Genomic DNA, 16,713 nt, shown 5'->3' with positions numbered 1-16,713 from the left:
TTTTTTTTTCTTTTTTTTTTTTCCCAAAATGCTGAGGAAATTAATTTAAAGAATGTAGTATATAAAAAGCTGACGTACACTACAGGAAAGGCAGAGGCTGTAAATAATTTCAATGTTTTTTGAATTTTAATCAATTTATAGTATGCCTATAGGCTAGTGCAATCGTAAGTAAGATAAAAAAGAAATACCTCCAAAACTTCATGTGAGATACAGTATTCTTACTTACTGCCTTCAGGCACTGCATATTGCAAGACTGCTTCTCGTCTAGATACAAGATTATGATTAACTGATGATTAATTAGGTTAACTTAGACTCTCATCAAATTCACTACTCTTACAAGTAATTTCTTAAATGACTTAGATAGTGTAGACAAACTTAGGCAATTATTGACATAGTTCAAATAATTCAACACTTCTAGCAGAAAGGCTCAAAGAAACACAAGCAAACTGAAGTCTTACCAAATGTCCCAATTTTCTCTGGGGTCACAGGCAACAGATTTTTTTGTGTCCACAGAACTTTCAGAATCTGTTCCACATGGCATGCCTTTGGTCCTTGTTGTGATAAGAAAAGATTAAGGGACTTGGCCAGGCAAATAGTGAGACATGGTTAGTACTACCCCTATTTATGGGAGTTCCCAATGCATTCATTAGACAATACCAACAGTAGTTTCCTTCTCAGTTTAGGCAGTGTGTTAAGTTTGTCACTGATGACATTAATTGTTTGGTCAGAACCTTGTCTAAAGTTACAGTTTAGAAATACTTTCTATATGAGATTGTTACCATCCAAGTCAACAGAACTATATACTGTCAAACATCAATCACAAATGGATCAGACTGTACTCCTGTGATAAACAAAACCAAACCCAATATAAGTCTTATCCGGCTTTCAAATTGTGAAGTTTAATTGATTTATATGCTTAGAGAGTGCTTGATGCTAAATTGCTATAGAAATGAAAAATATTTGCAGCCCATAGAGACCTTTTCTGCAGCAAATTAAGATGTTTTTCTTGTTACTTTTTTTCTCTATGTTTCAGACTTGTCCATTGACCTTAGTTTTCCGTTCTCTGACAGCACTATTGAGGTTTCTAGATTTCATTTATACATAAACTAATATCACAGTCTTGGAACATTCACGCCTTGAAATAGGAATTTTGAAAAGAAAATTAAAGAAGTGGATATACAATTATAAAGAAGCGGGGGAAATATCCCAAAAGTTTATTGTCTGGAATTGTCTGCCTTTTGTGAAGGCAAAATCAAGGGCAGCTAAAAACAACTCATTTGAAAGTGAGTCTATCAGGTATGGAAACAACATGCGGCAATTTTCACAGCCATCATAAAACCACTAACATTTTAATAAATCTGAGGCTAAAATTTCACAATTAGCCTAGATCTTAGGTGTCACACTGCTATATGAAGTACACGTGTATTACTCTTAAGAGTTTAGAGAAAATGAAAGAATTAGTGCTGGAAGACTATTTCATGCTGTAGGCTTACAAGAGCTGCTCAGATCATAGGGACAGTGTCAGGCTAGTATCAGTGCTTTGGAGACTCTTGATGTGAAGTATGGTGTAGAGATGGATACACATCCTTAGAATCAATTTTGTACTGAGATCTTTATATATATATATATATATATCCTGCTCAACCTAAGTAAGCTTTAAAAACTCAATCTATCCATATCCAGAGTGGGGTTTGGAACACGTGGACTGCTCTGATTGAACACAGGCCCCTCCCACTCCTCCAAGCACTTCAGAAAGACTCATCAGTCAAAACAAAACAAAAAAAAACTGAGCAAGCTATCTGAAAAATTGTGGCACTGTGCCTCTACTAACAAACCACAAACTCCTCTTCCAGAAAAAGCGACCACAGTGCAGAAGCAGCAGCTTCACTCCCCCCTGCCTTTGTCACCTGCCAGCCATAGGGTTGTCACCAATGCCAGCTCCACTTTGGGCTTGGCACCACCAGCACTGAGACCAAATTAATAAAGCCCAGCTGGATGCAGGTTAACGCCATTGAGAACCTCTGTGTTTCCCAGGGTACTGGCTTACCATGGAGCCATATAAGATTCATATGGGCTTATTAACTCCAGCTCTGTGTAATGCAAAAGCAGCTGTACTGATTATAGAGTTGAGATGCTCCTGGAAGCAGTATAGCCACATTCATGTGGCTCTGAGCTTCTGCTAATATCTGTGGCATGAATAATCTGCAACACATGGATAATCAAGTGCTGACTCTGTCCTGCTTCTGTATGGGTGCACAACCAACATATCTGGTGAGGCAGTGCTGAGACAGACAGTTTTAAGAGCTCTAAATCTAAAAGGATTTCAAACTCTTCTTTATTTCTAGGTTGTCAGCAACTGGTTTTGCACAGAAAAACAAGACTGAATCTTATTATATAAAAGAAGGAATTTTATTACCTAAAGTCAGATCCACCTTCATACAAAGCATCACTCGCAGAAATCTATGAATCACTTCAGGTCTATTTTGATGATTTATCAGTGCTTCTTAGCCTGAGCCTCTCTAAAGGTATGAATGTGTCCCGGAGGACTCCACTCTGTTTAATGCTAAACAACTTCTGAAGGTGATGAATACTCCTACTTTATGGTACTAATTATTTGGAATTGTTTGGTCTCTACAGGACTAGCTCTCTAACTTCTGTTTAATACTTTTATTGGAAAGGAGTAACTGTAATTGACTTACATAATGCTTAACGGAAGTTAGCATTACCAAATGATTACTGAGCACCCTGAATAACCTAATAATGAGAAAGATACTCCAGAATTACTTGATTTAAAACTACAGGCATCTACATCCCTTTTGTGAGAGGTAAATGCATATACAAGTTAAGTTAGTCATACACTGGATTTCAGTTATACCTGAGGATCACATAACAGAATAGATTGGACTTTATTCATGTTAAAATCACAGCAGTTCTAATCCAATCTCAGTCTGTACTTCATACATACATCTTTATCTACTAAAATAATTGCATGTTGTGGGATTCAGCTCCACACCATAGACACCTAGATTTAACTCTTAAAATGTCAGTGTCACTACATGAGTTTGGTGTCTAAGCCTGTGTCTGTCCAGCCACAGTCAGAGGGGAAACTAGTCTGTGCACTCAGGGAAACTTGGGAAGCTATTTGGCAGTCCAAGTGCAGGTCTCCAAGGTCCACTGGCAGCACCATCTTGAATACTATTGCCTATAATGGCAGACCAGATATTCACGTACTGACACTTGCATAGAATCGTAGAATCATCTAGGTTGGAAAAGACCTTCAAGATCCTCAAGTCGAATCATCAGCCTGACCTACCAAGTCCCATCAGTAAACCATGTCCCTTACTGCCACATCCACACGTCTCTTAAATTCCTCCTCCAGGATGGGGACACCATCGCTCCTCTGGGCAGCCCATTCCAATACTCCACCCTCTCCAAGAATAAACTCTTCCTCATATCCAATCTAAACCTTTCCTGGCACAACTTGAGGCTGTTTCTTTCTGTCCTATCACTTGTCACCTGAGAAAAGAGACCGACATCCTCCTCGTTGATCAGGTAATTGGTGTTGTTTCTTTGCTATTTTCTAACACCTTTTACTGAAAATATTTTGAAAACCCCCAAACTGGAAGAGTTTTAGGAAGTAATCAAATTTACTGTACATACATGGACTAAAGTCTCCCTGGAAGTTCTCCTTTAAGTTGTACTTGGAGGATAACTATTGTGCAACTATAAAAGGTACAAAGGAAAAGGTTGGGGAGGGCTTCTTAAATTTTCATGATTTCCCAGATTGTGGCTGGGGAGTCAACATCACAACAAAACGACATGAGATTATTCAATATCTTCATCTATATTTATCTACAGACACATATATACCTGAATTATTTTCCTTTCTTATACATTTATTTAAACCTCCATGTTCTTAATTCCTTAAAAGGGTACAGAAAACATATGAATGTCCTATAGTATACAGTTAGAAGGAAAAAAATAAATATGTGTTCTGAAGCATCAATTGCAAACCTGAATTTTAACAATATAAACCAATATAATGCTGCTGCCTTTGGAAGAATGACATTGAATTAAGACATCACTTGCAACGCTAAAAATATTTGCTTACTGCTTTTCCTTATGCTTTAGGAAAACTATGCCTGAGTACTTAGTACTATTGTGAGGGAAAACTGGCACAATTTCAGCTTGTAATGCCTTTTTTTTTTCTTTCTCCTTCTCCTGAAGCTTGATATACCAACATACTCAGTGATGCCCTGTTTCCCTTCCTCTGCTCAGCTGTGCTAAACAAGCTAGGGAAGCTGTCCAGATACCAGACTTTGCTGTGGAGAACCTGGAGGCAATCTGTACTGCATTTTCAGATAATATGTAGCCTCATCCCCCATCTGCCTTTTTTAACATCTTCCCCAGCTTTCTATGAAGATGAAAAGGCAACTGGAAAGAGAAACAAAAGGGAAAAAAAGTTTGGGAAAGTGCCTAAAGTTAGGGAAAATTTGATAAGGAAAAATATACTGAAAGGAAAGGGACAAGTGAGGCAGTAAAACAAATAGCACAGATGTGAGAAAGGCTTTTCTATGCACAATACTGTGCACAGTTAATCAGTTAAGTTAATCAGGGTCAGTTAAAGCTTTGCATGGACACCTCTGGGAACTGTGACACATATATATGAGCAGATGAACAAACTCTAACAATACTCGTGTCATTTATAGCAAGAACCAATGTGCTTTTCAGCAAGCATGCAACCAATCACATCAGTGCCCTTTCAGAGAAACTTAGGAGCTTAACTTCAGAAGAGCAATTAAAATAATCCATATCTATCATGCTTCACAGCTTAAGATACCTGAAGTTCCTTGGAGACCTAATGTTAGGCTTCTGGGTCAGCTCAGTTGTCACCCTGTCTTTGTTGCACTAATTGCCTAAGATCCTGCCTTTTAGCTAAAGCTGTTTGGGAGATGCAAAACAGGCATGTCTTCAGAGGAACACAGTTTGTGAGGCACATCTTGGCTATGGAAAATTCACAGGATGTTGGGAATCCACCAGGAAACTGGAGATCTGAAATTCAGGCCCTTCTCATCCTGATGATGTTTGGAGCTCCAACTCCAGGAGTTGGTGAGAATTCAGGACAGGTGAGAATTCACCTGTCATCAGGCAATGGTGACAAAAGGTTCAGTCTCTCTCTCTTGAGCTGCCCTGGGTAAGATCCATATACTGGGGAGGAGGAGGAGAAGAGCTTGGTTCTGCAGATCACCCGAAGGGGGTATAGAGTGCTAGCATTCTTGAGACCTTTCAATTGTCAATTGCCTTGAGTCCTTTCATTGTCAAATGACAATTTGGGGATAAATATATAAACAGTCTGGGAGGAAGCAATGAGACTGAGGACGTGACTTTTGGTTCAAAGTATCTGCTTCCTAAGAGAAGACTGATTTTAACTGTAGCCCTGACCTAGGTTTCTATATTTGTGTGAGACACACCTAGGATATCCATCCCCTTGTCACCCACTATAAGCTGTTTCCAGTTCCTATTTCTCAGATCCCAGCCTAGGAGAAAAAAATCTCCTGTACAGATTGTAGCTGTCTGATAATACTTATGAAATTCTATTCCCAGAGCATCATAACATTAACTCCCTTTGTTGGTTTTTGCTTTAGAGAAGAAAATTCCACCACCCCTCCTCACTCCCCCCAGCATTCCTCACCACTAAAATGTACAGGAGAAGCCATGTTTAGTCTGTGACTCTTTAGGAAATATCAAGCTCCCATTTGGGCTGCTTAATGCATTTTCTGATTACCTGTTAAAGATGACTTACGACATTGTGTAAATCTTGGTATTGTTACATGACTTGCTAATGTCACTTAACAACCTGTAAGAGAGGCAAGAAAATGGCACTTCAGCTCTGCTCCTGAGTTTCAGCTATTTGATCTGGTTTCCTTTCTGAGAACCCATGCTTGCAAAGTTTCACAGAGGCATGTTTATTTTATAACTGCAGTTGTAAGGCTAGTTGACTTAATGTACATAAATATATTCAAACAAAAATTGTACTTAAAATGATGCTTTCAATTTCTTTTTATGACCAAAAAGAGATCGGCTAGCTAGGTAAAGTCAGCTTCAAAATTGTTTGCTATTTAGCTAAAGGCATAAAAATTCCTTTGGGAGGTCTGAACTAAATGAAGCTATAGATTTCAGAGCTGGAGGTTTAATAATTCCCTCTGCTGTATGCTCAAAGGCACAGAGCCCTCTTGGGCAGAGGCTATAGTTTGCCAGATTCATTGGATGAATGCTAAAAAGATCCTGATCCACCCAAACACAGAAACAACTTGTCATTACTTGCACTGTCAATACCTGAAAACATGTGACCTTTGCTGCTGGCAAAGTAACATCTTACAGCCCAAAGGTACATTAAATGAGCTTAACGTAGAATCAGTTTGACACTAACATTAATCTAGGGCATGTGGACTTAGGAGAATCACAAATCTTCCTTTATAGCTTGAAGCAGGTCAAACATCTCCGTTTATAGAAACAGCATTTGAGTTCATACAGCTTAAGAATATAACCATTATTTAAAATAAACATCTCTAAGACATATACAAGATATTTTAATTAAGTAGCTGCATTCTATCCTGTGTACTTTTTCTCTGGAGTTTTAACTGCACATATTATTCCACTCCTCACTAAACTCTTGTTTAGTTTGCCAGTATGAATAAAATTCTACATCCCAGAAATGGCTGCATTTCAATTATGGGTGAAATGATCACTATTATCTTTTTCATATAGTGAAGATATACTCACTATATGAAGATATATCTTATATTGTTATTTAGATAGAAGCCATACACTTTTCAAGGTTGTTCTATATTCAATATAGACATTATGTTCCTATTCAATATAGACATTAAGAATGCACATAAACTTTTGTCCTGCACTGAAAGTCAGCTTGCAAAGTTACACCTTCTCATTCAGCAAATCTTTGCTTAGTGAATAATAAACTTAAAAATGACTCCAATGGCAAAGAAACCAAGAAAGGAGAGAAGGAAGGAGGGAAGGAGGGAAGGAGGGAGGGAGAGAGGGAGGGAGGGAGGGAGGGAGGGAGGAAGGAAGGGAGAAAGTGTAGTCCCAAGTGTTTTTCTTTTTTCCCCGTTATGTCTTTCTGGCCAATAATATTAAGAAAGTAAACAGGATTTTATTGTCACCTTGTGTATTAACTCAATTGTTAATTTCATTCCTGTCAGATACACCAGAGCAAGTCCTCCGGAGGTAAATAGCTAGTTCAGATGTTGTAACAATGATAATCTGAAGGAAAATGTCTAATGCAGCCTTTAATACCAGTGATTTACAAGATGGAAGCTATGTTTGTAAAACTGCTTGCCAGATAGCATGAGCTACATACTTATAACTTTAATACATTCACCGTAACAGTCATGAATCACAGAAGATATAGGAACTTTTTGATATTGGTCTCATGCTAGAGCTACTCTTTAATAAAAATCACCAGAAATCTTTCAAGAGTCTGAAACCCCAAGGAGAACAACCTTATCTTTGAAATGCTCCTGGGCAGCCTGATCTGGGTGTCCCTGCTTGAGCAGGGAGGGTGGACCAAATGACCTCTAGAGGTCCCTTCCAGCCTCAACCATTTTGTGATTCTGTTCCTGCAGTGGAACAGATCCATCTGGGTCTCTGTCATCACCTTTTCTTCCAACACCCAGTAATCACCCCTCTGCTGTTTATTCCAGTTAATATTCTTCGAGCTAATAGTTAGATCTTAGTTGCTATTGTATTTCAGCACTATGCTTCACCTTCAGCTCTGTATTGCCTCCCTTTATTTTTTCCCAGTTTGTGCTGGGTGTGTGATAAAATATTCGGACAGGGAGAAGAGTATCTTAGCAGACACCTAGCAGCAAATTTCAATGCACCCTTGATCCATTAAACATACATGTATTCAAAAGCTAGTACAACAGCACATGGTAGTGACTGGAAAGGAAACCACAGGATAAAAAGATATATATATATATATATATATATAAGCTTCTTTCATAAGGTTAAAATTCATCAAGATACAGCTGAGTATCTTGAGGTGTAAAGGCCATCCGCTATGCTTGTTCTGAGCACCACAAAAGAATATAGTCCTTCTAGAATATTAAATATAACCTTAACATGCGGCTCTGCAAATACTATTTGCCACCTCTGTGACATCATGGCCACTAATTGGTGTATTAATAAATTTGTCTAAACCACAACCTAAATTCAAAGTCCACATTTCCATAGAAAAAATATATTCCCATGTTGTCTTCTGGTATTGTGGATAATATCAATAGTTTTGCATAGTTTTAGATATTCAGGAAGGCACATTGTACACGATTTTTTCACTTGGTCCTGTTTAGACTATGAAAAGTTGTAGGGAAGGGCTGCTGCCTGAAAGAAAAAGTTAATGTGTGCAAGAATCTGAAAATGCTGGTGAAGAATGTTTTTGTTTCAGTTACAATTACTGTGTCATCATATCTGTATTTGCTTTTAATTAGTTGCATGGTTGAACACCGTTACTCAGTCATGTCTCTGGCTATTTATAAATTATAGAATTAATGGTTATAAAGACTTCCTTTGTTAATCAGTGGTCATATTTTATTGCCTTAGTCATCTTAATTTACATCTCACAGGATTTCAGTATCCCATAGAAGCTCTGGACCTGATCATCTAAGGGTCTGAAAACACCTTCGGTGGGAATCAGCATGGCCTGTAGCTTCCAGGATCAGTTCCTACAGATAAACATGCCGTGTAACACCAAAGAGAGTGGGGTGATGACTTTCTTAAAGAATCTCTCATGTACATTTCATCTCTCATCTATACACACTCCAACGTATGAAGAGCTGCAAAACTTGCTGGAAACCCATCAGTTTTTCTTCCACTTGAGGAATAAAGTATAAAACATGGTTGATTTTTTCCCCAGAAGTAATATTGCTCTTACTTCCAACATTTTTTAGGTGAGAGCTTGCACTTCACTAGAGTATAATCCGATCACTTGTCAAGACCAAAACCTACCAGACCTTCATATGACACAGAAAATAGGCCATTTTTTTTCTTCCTTCTGGGAACAGAGGAGGAGGCACTAATGATTCAACTTAAAGCAACAATGAGCAAAGAAATGTTGTCTTAGATCTGTAAATCTGCAGGGGAACAACAAATTCTGGAAAGTTTTCCCATTAGTGTTTCTTGGCCCTGATTCAGTAAGCTACTTCATTGCTATGTCAATAGCACATATACATATATAAACACATGTCCAAGTGCTTTTCTCACTGCAAGTAGATTTAAGCTGTTGCAGATATGTCATTTTTTCTAGATGACCAAAAAAGTTCTCTGTGAAGAAATGTTAATCTTAGCTGTATACTTAACTCAGAAAACATCTGCAGTTTTAATATTACTGTATCTCACCACTGATGTCACATTAGGCAGTTCTGTTTGTTTGCATGGTTTTGGTTTAGCTGTTTTTCCTTTGTCTTTCTGGTCTTAATACATAAAGCCAGGAAAGAGTTTTCCTTGTAGTATTCTATTTTTCCATTCTCTGACTATATCATTACAATCTTAATGATGCTATTGGTCTACTTCCTAATAAAGACATTTTGCATTTTTGCAAGAAAAACAGTAAGATACTTTTGGATCAAGTTACTGGCAGCAGAAATGTGTGGCTGAGAAAAAATCTGCAGTCTTCTTAAACATCCATCTGAATGGAAATATTTGGAAGAGGTGGGGGAAATAATGTCACATATGATTCTTTAATAAACTCCGCTTTAAAAACATTCCTTATGTGTAACACTGAAAGTATTTTTATCAGACTACATGTGTTGTATTTTGATGCCCTTGAATAGCACCAATTCTCCACTGAGGCATAATACAACTGATATTGGTTGGAAGGAAGTGACTTACAGGAAAAAAAATAACCTAAATGTGGGAAAAGGTTTATAAATACTTCCAGAGACTGGCATTTTGAAAGCTTGACCTTAAAATCTTAAGAGTACACTTACACAAAGGTTGCTGCCTTTGGTTTGGCACAGACTAGGAGAGAAATTTTTAGGATATATTTTTCTCTTGCCTGTCTCTCTTATACAGAGTATACTCTCAGCATAGCAACCACCAAACTGCTGACTGCCTATTCCTCATTAAGGCATGCAGTGCAGAGAAACATGCCGGTAAGAAAAGCGATGAAGCAATTTAATCAGCAGCTGAGAACCCCTTCCACTTAGTAGCAGGAGGAAATGAAGGAGAAAAACTTCATGCTTCCTCTTTGGAGCTCTACTGGTACGAGCTAATTTAATAGGGATGAGCAGCCACAGGGGCAAACAAGTGCCTGTTGCTTCATATAAGTGACATGTGGTAGTCTATGGATATACTACAAGTGAATCCCAGGATCTTCAACCTCACATGTTCTAAAGCAAAAAATCCAAGTTCATGAGTTTCTACAGTTTTCTACAGTATTGATATACTGTAGAAAACTTCCCCTGGATCTTAATCAATGATGTATATAGAAAAACATAGAAATGGTTCATCTGTGAGAAGGAAAGGAAAACAAAATGGAAATGACAGTCATTTACAAGTCCAGGTCAGAAGTGTGCTGTGGGCAAGAAAGCCACAAAATAAATGAAGGAAATGAGGAAACGAAGGGGCAATGTTGCATCTATCTCATTTTATCTATTGTATCTATTGAGTTAAAAGACATTTACCCCAATGCATTTAGGGGGAAAGCACCTTGTCTTTCAGCTAATAATCCCCTTCTGCATAATCCTCTTTTCCAAACGGAAACTTGACAGCATGAGAGGAAAAAGGAGAATGAATAAATTTTGTTTCCAAAAGTGGAATATACTAATGAGCTAGATCGCTGATGGCAGAATTCACTTGGGGAATGTAGAAAAAAATAATTTAGTACATGGTTCTTAGCAGAGAAACTTTGTGTGGGCACATATCTGAATGTGGACATTTATGAACAGAGATGTATAACACACAGATGTACAATGCAGAGAGGTACTCCTGTGTTAGAGGACTTTTTCCCATAGGACTTGCCTATTATGGTAGGTATTTCCTTGTGGCCTTTTAGGGGCAGAGAAAGGAAGACAAGGAGATGAAAAAGCTTGACAAGATCCCAGCTAGAGAAGGCTGCCTGAATACAGATTCAGCATGATGTGGCTGTATCCTGTATAGACAAATAATAACAATGAAGTTTCAGAGCACAGAAGAAGGAACCTTACAAAAAAAGACCACAGTTGTGCTGTAAGCCTTCAAGGAGGATGCTCAGCAATGCCTTCTGCTAACAGATCATTAACTCTGGCCTCAGTATATAGGCAGTAAAATGAAGGATGATGTACTGAACTGTAAAAAACTGTTATTTGCACTTGCTGCATGGCTATATTCTCCAGCTTCCTAGCCTCTCCTAACAAGCAGTCCCCCACAGTAGCCCGTGGGGATTTTCTGAGTTATTCTGCAAGGCTCATCTGACTGTCTAGTGAGCAATTGCAAGATTTTTTGCTTTGAGACACCACTGGTCAGTGCAGAACTCTTGACCCACAGATCATCGATTCCCTCTCCTAAGCCCTGTAACTTGTAATGAAATGCTGTCACACAAGCTTCTTAGGTTCTTCTTTCAAGATCATGTTCATTTCAGATTAAGTGAAATCACATTTTCAAGCTCTTACACTTCCCAAAAATAAACTGGGATCTAAAAGTCTGTTTGGAGCTGGGGCTGGAGTATGTGTATATGCACTAATGACACTAAATTTCTAAAAAACAAAACAAAACAAAACAAAACCTAACCCCAAAGGTTAAGTTCTCTTCAACTTAATTAGCTGAAGTTGGCTTTTGGAATGTCAGTGGATAATGTGCCAGGAAAGTCTTTGCACTGAGAGTGTCATTAATAGATTATATACATAAGAGACATGATTTTTAAGCTTCAGGTCAAAAAGACACCTTTTCATTTTTCTTGGAACTTTCCAACAATTTTATCCATGGTGGAAGTGATAATACTTTATTTCATAATAAATATTCTGAAGACATTCCTAATGCAGAAAAATATTAATTACTTTTATGCATACTTCACAGTTATAGTTTCATTGTGTGAGATAGTGTGACCCTACATCTGTAGAGAAAAAGTATGTTTATAAGATTTTCTTGAGAAACCTCTCTACAACAGCTCATGGTGTAGCCAATGAAGAGTGAACGTCTAAAGTTTCAGGTTAAATAAACACTGTCCAGGCTTCTTCTAAAAAATATTAACTATTTGATCTGCAAAATATTGCTTGGAAATCTTCCAATATAAATTCTTTCATAAGATTATTTCTGATTCCTGTGTTTGGTAGACTGGAAACATCACCAAAATGATCACTCTTCATTTCATTGAATAGAACTGGAAGGCACTGCAAATAATAATCCAATTCATTTTCTCCAACAAAAGCAAGATCATTCATCTAAATCATGTTATTTCATAACTTCCACTTCTGTAGAAATCTAAAGCATGCATTTTCTTGGCCCTAGTCTAGTTAACCTCCCTAAAAGCAAACTAGGGAAAATATATTTGTAGATAAAGTTGACAGATAGCATTGAGCTGGAGCTAGAGATAATGACTAGCTCAATGGTACAGGACAGCCATGATATCCTGATAAACTGTATACAAGCAAACAACATATGCATTATATGGGACCTATATGCAGTTATACATCCGGAGAGAAAATAAAGCAGGCAGATCATGCCCCCAGGAATATGCCATCATTCTGGAAGCTATGGATCTGAGAAGGACTTGATAAATATTTTATTGAAAATATTAAAAATAAAATTATTTTTGATAGAAAGATGTTTCCTAGTTCAAACAGAGGACTTCTTCAGCATACATTACGCAAGAGAGCTAACTAGAAGACTAAATAAATTCTTCTGGCTATATAAAAGACTACTATTTAAACAAGTAAAATACAAATTAAAACCACAAATCTGGAAGTGGAAGAAGTTTTAGAATATTATTTAGATAGATATAGCTTTTTTAAAAAGAATGATCAGATTAGTAAGTAATCTAAATGAACGATCTTATATTCATCCCAATTGTTACAAAAAGTTATCTAAAGATCTGCTAATTAAAATATTTTGTAATTAAAATACACTGTGAGCTAACATGTCAAACAGTAACTGGTTGCAAACAAAAATTCCATAGAGACTCATACGTGAAATAAACTTGATGTATACCATCTGTCTTTCACTACTAGTAATGTCTTAATTTTAAATCCAAATTTACCTCTGCCACATATATACCTGCTATAAAATTCTATACATTTGCAAATTATTTAAACAGAAATATATTATGCAAATGAGGGGACAAAATAATACAGACAAGGGAAAAAAATAATTTTGGAGCACTTTAATCTTCCTGCTCTGTGCTCTGCCATATGGCTTTATATTTTTATTTGTTGAGATGTATGATTTCATATTCTTAACCCAGTGCCATAATCTCCACATCACAAAGCCACCACAGAACTTGCTGTGACTGCCTAATTCCACGTAAAAGTCAGCCAGGTCTTGAAAGCACATGGCTAGTGCAGATCTTTCAGAATTGCTTTGGCAGAGTCACATAAGACATCTTGCATAGTGCTTTTCTTTACCATGACCAGCTGAACACAGTGAGATTAGCTTTGAGTTTTCATAATCATCAGGTTTACATAAACAAGGGAAAATTCCAAACCATTACGTTGTGCTTAATGTAAATCTTTCAAAGCAGGAAAAGCGTAATTTTATCTTGATATAACTCAAGCCTATAGAAGATTCCTTTTTATATGTTCAAGAAAGGCATACTTTTTTTTTCACAGCATATTATTCAAAAACCAGAAAATATACAAGTTCTGGATGCCTTAAAAATAGAAAGTTAATAGTAGCAAACTTTGGACTGAGAAGCTATCTGTGTAATCATTTGCTAGCTCACTAAAATGTTAAGGGTCCTTGGGTTAGTCTTGAGTCTTTCAAGTTTGGTGGAATAGAACCTCCAGAAGATTTACTACAGCTTAATTATTGACCTGACATAATACTTAGGCTATGTAGCACATGCTGATGGCTTGTTTGGTTTAATTAATTACTGAGTAAGCATTTCATTTTTGTACCTTGGAAGATTTCCTGCAGTTAATATGCCTTAGTTAATTTTCATAGCATTGGACAGAAGTCTGTAATGTCTTGCTCAGTGAAATTATTGTAGGCAAAACCTGCAAAAAAGGGAAAACACATTAATACTTATGGCTGCTAGGAATCACACATCTTCGTTGCAACACAAGCTCTGTTCATACTGGATTTAGAATTTGTTTGCAAAAGTAAACTCATCTATTCCTATTTGTTTTGCTGAATCACCCTGCAGAACCAAGTTTATCCATGTCTAATTGTCTTGATTACAAGTCAGCAAGCTACCATGTTTAAAATAACTTAAACATTAAAGAGCATGCATTCATTTTTAAAGAACCTGACTTCTTTGTGTTTTGTTTCTTATTAGATACCTATCAATATGTACCTGCTTTTTCAATGCCTTAATGTAGGTGAGAAAATTTATGTCAGATGTCCTACATGAGCAGGAAAAAATAATCATATCCACTAACCACTGTAAAATACATGTATAGAAATGATAAGCTATATTTTATTTAGCTGTCAAAATAAAATGAATGTGCTTTCCTTTTGTATTCCCTGTAGAAACACTCTCACTCTATCAAATTTAACGTTATCTCTTCAAGTTAAATGTAGTCTTACTGTTTGGCTAAAAGAATGTTTACATTTCCAGCCTCAGATCCCAATGGATAGTTCAGATAGCTAGATGTTCATCTCCACTAAGTACTGTAAGTTGTCAGGATATTTTCTGAGAATATTTGTAATATTTTCATAGAATTCTCAGCTTTGGAGGTACTTGCCTTGGCTTTTAAATTTGGTTGTTCATTTATTTGTTCTTTTCTAAATTGAATTACTATTAAAATCACCTATAAAATAGCACAAACTTGTGAATTTTGTCTTTAGGCAACTGAGACATAACTACCCATACCTACTATGTTAAGTTCTTAATTCATCTTCTTCCTTTGACTAGAACCATACGGTTCATATCTACTTTTTTCTCATCTGACCCGAGCAGCTATTAAGATGTAGGATCTCATAGGTGACTCCACTCAGGATAAAGCTTCAGTGATGTTTATTTTCATGTACACAGGAAATATTTTGCTTGCCTGAGCTGTAGTTTCACATTCCCTTAAGCCTTGACTAGTCACAGGCCTCTGAACAGAGAGACAAGTCACCTTCCCTTCCCGTCCTGGCATTGTGTTTCTCCCAGTGTGCCAGCATGCACCCTCCTGTGGTTGAGGTGAGCCAGGTGAAGGACCAAGTATTAATGCTGTCAGCCAAAATTGTACCAGTGAAACTGCAAACAGGCTGGTTTTCAAGTGGGTCAGTTCTGTCTTCTGACTCCCTTCACTGTCACACTGCTGCCAGTGCTGTCACAAGAAAGGAGCAAAACTGTGGGCCACTACCCCAGTGGTCAGCATGTGTGTTATGAAACCCTAGCCAAGGACATGGGGGCAATAAAACCACCAGACAATGTTTCCCTGCCTATGCCAGCCTGTTGGTTGAAAAGACCTCTCTATTCTTCAGTGTTTCCTCTCTTGTGAAGTCTGCTTCTCTGTCAGTCAGTCTGTCTGTTCCCTTCTTCAGGATCTCTCTCCACCTGGCACAGCACCCTCCTGGGAAGGGCCAGCCAAAGCCTAGCCTGGCTGCCTAATGCTTATGTGCCCTTGAACGGCTCTGCATTTTGACACTGGTTTTGAAACAAGTATGCTTTACTGTTTCATGCAGACAATTTATAAGGGCAGTGACAAGTAAGTCTATCTGTTTTTAGGATAATGAACACAGATTCTTCATTTGCAAAATTCTGAAAGGTCAAAACCAACCTTATTAGGAAAACTCTGGTGACTTGCACAGACACCAGCTCAGAGAACAATGAATACATATGGGAAACATTATCTTATTCACAGCTGGGTACCTGAGACAATGAAGGAAAAAAAAAAAAAAGAACAAAAAAGAGAGAAGGAGAGAGAAGGAGAGAAGGAAAGAAAAGAAAAGAAAAGAAAAGAAAAGAAAAGAAAAGAAAAGAAAAGAAAAGAAAAGAAAAGAAAAGAAAAGAAAAGAAAAGAAAAGAAAAGAAAAGAAAAGAAAAGAAAAGAAAAGAAAAGAAAAGAAAAGAAAAGAAAAGAAAAGAAAAGAAAAGAAAAGAAAAGAAAAGAAAAGAAAAGAAAAGAAAGAAGAGAAGAGAAGGGAAGAGAAGAGAAGAGAAGAGAAGAGAAGAGAAGAGAAGAGAAGAGAAGAGAAGAGAAGAGAAGAGAAGAGAAGAGAAGAGAAGAGAAGAGAAGAGAAGAGAAGAAAGAGAAGAGAAGAGAAGAGAAGAGAAAAGAGAAAAGAGAAAAGAGAAAAGAGAAAAGAGAGAAAGAGAGAAAGAGAGAAAGAGAGAAAGAGAGAAAGAGAGAAAGAGAGAAAGAGAGAAAGAGAGAAAGAGAGAAAGAGAGAAAAGAGAGAAACAAAGAAATCCCAGGGAAAAACAGGGCATATATAGTTTCCAGGGAACGGAGAGGGAGAGGGAGAGGGAGAGGGAGAGGGAAAGGGAGAGGGAGAGGGAGAGGGAAAGGGAAAGGGAAAGGGAAAGGGAAAGGGAAAGGGAAAGGGAAAGGGAAAGGGAAAGGGAAAGGG

At 37.4% G+C, this 16,713-nt stretch overlaps 1 protein-coding gene across 5 annotated transcripts in view; it reads right to left on the bottom strand.

Moving 5' to 3' along the window:
• SULF1 (sulfatase 1) overlaps positions 1 to 16,713 on the bottom strand; it is a 132,370-nt gene that overhangs the window by 91,560 nt on the left and 24,097 nt on the right. For 4 of the 5 annotated variants that reach the window (XM_048076995.2, XM_066993070.1, XM_048076993.2 and 1 more), the window contains one exon: positions 14,109 to 14,207. The gene's annotated coding sequence lies outside the window, so the exon portion shown is untranslated. Of the gene's footprint in view, positions 1 to 458; positions 552 to 14,108; positions 14,208 to 16,713 lie in introns of all 5 variants that reach the window. The other variant, XM_066993066.1, reaches the window with a different exon arrangement.

The sequence above is a fragment of the Anser cygnoides genome, chromosome 2 (genome assembly GCF_040182565.1).
Source record: "Anser cygnoides isolate HZ-2024a breed goose chromosome 2, Taihu_goose_T2T_genome, whole genome shotgun sequence".
NCBI classification, from domain to species: domain Eukaryota; kingdom Metazoa; phylum Chordata; class Aves; order Anseriformes; family Anatidae; genus Anser; species Anser cygnoides.
Note: the sequence above shows the minus strand (reverse complement) of the source record. Positions and strands in the feature narration are given on the sequence as shown.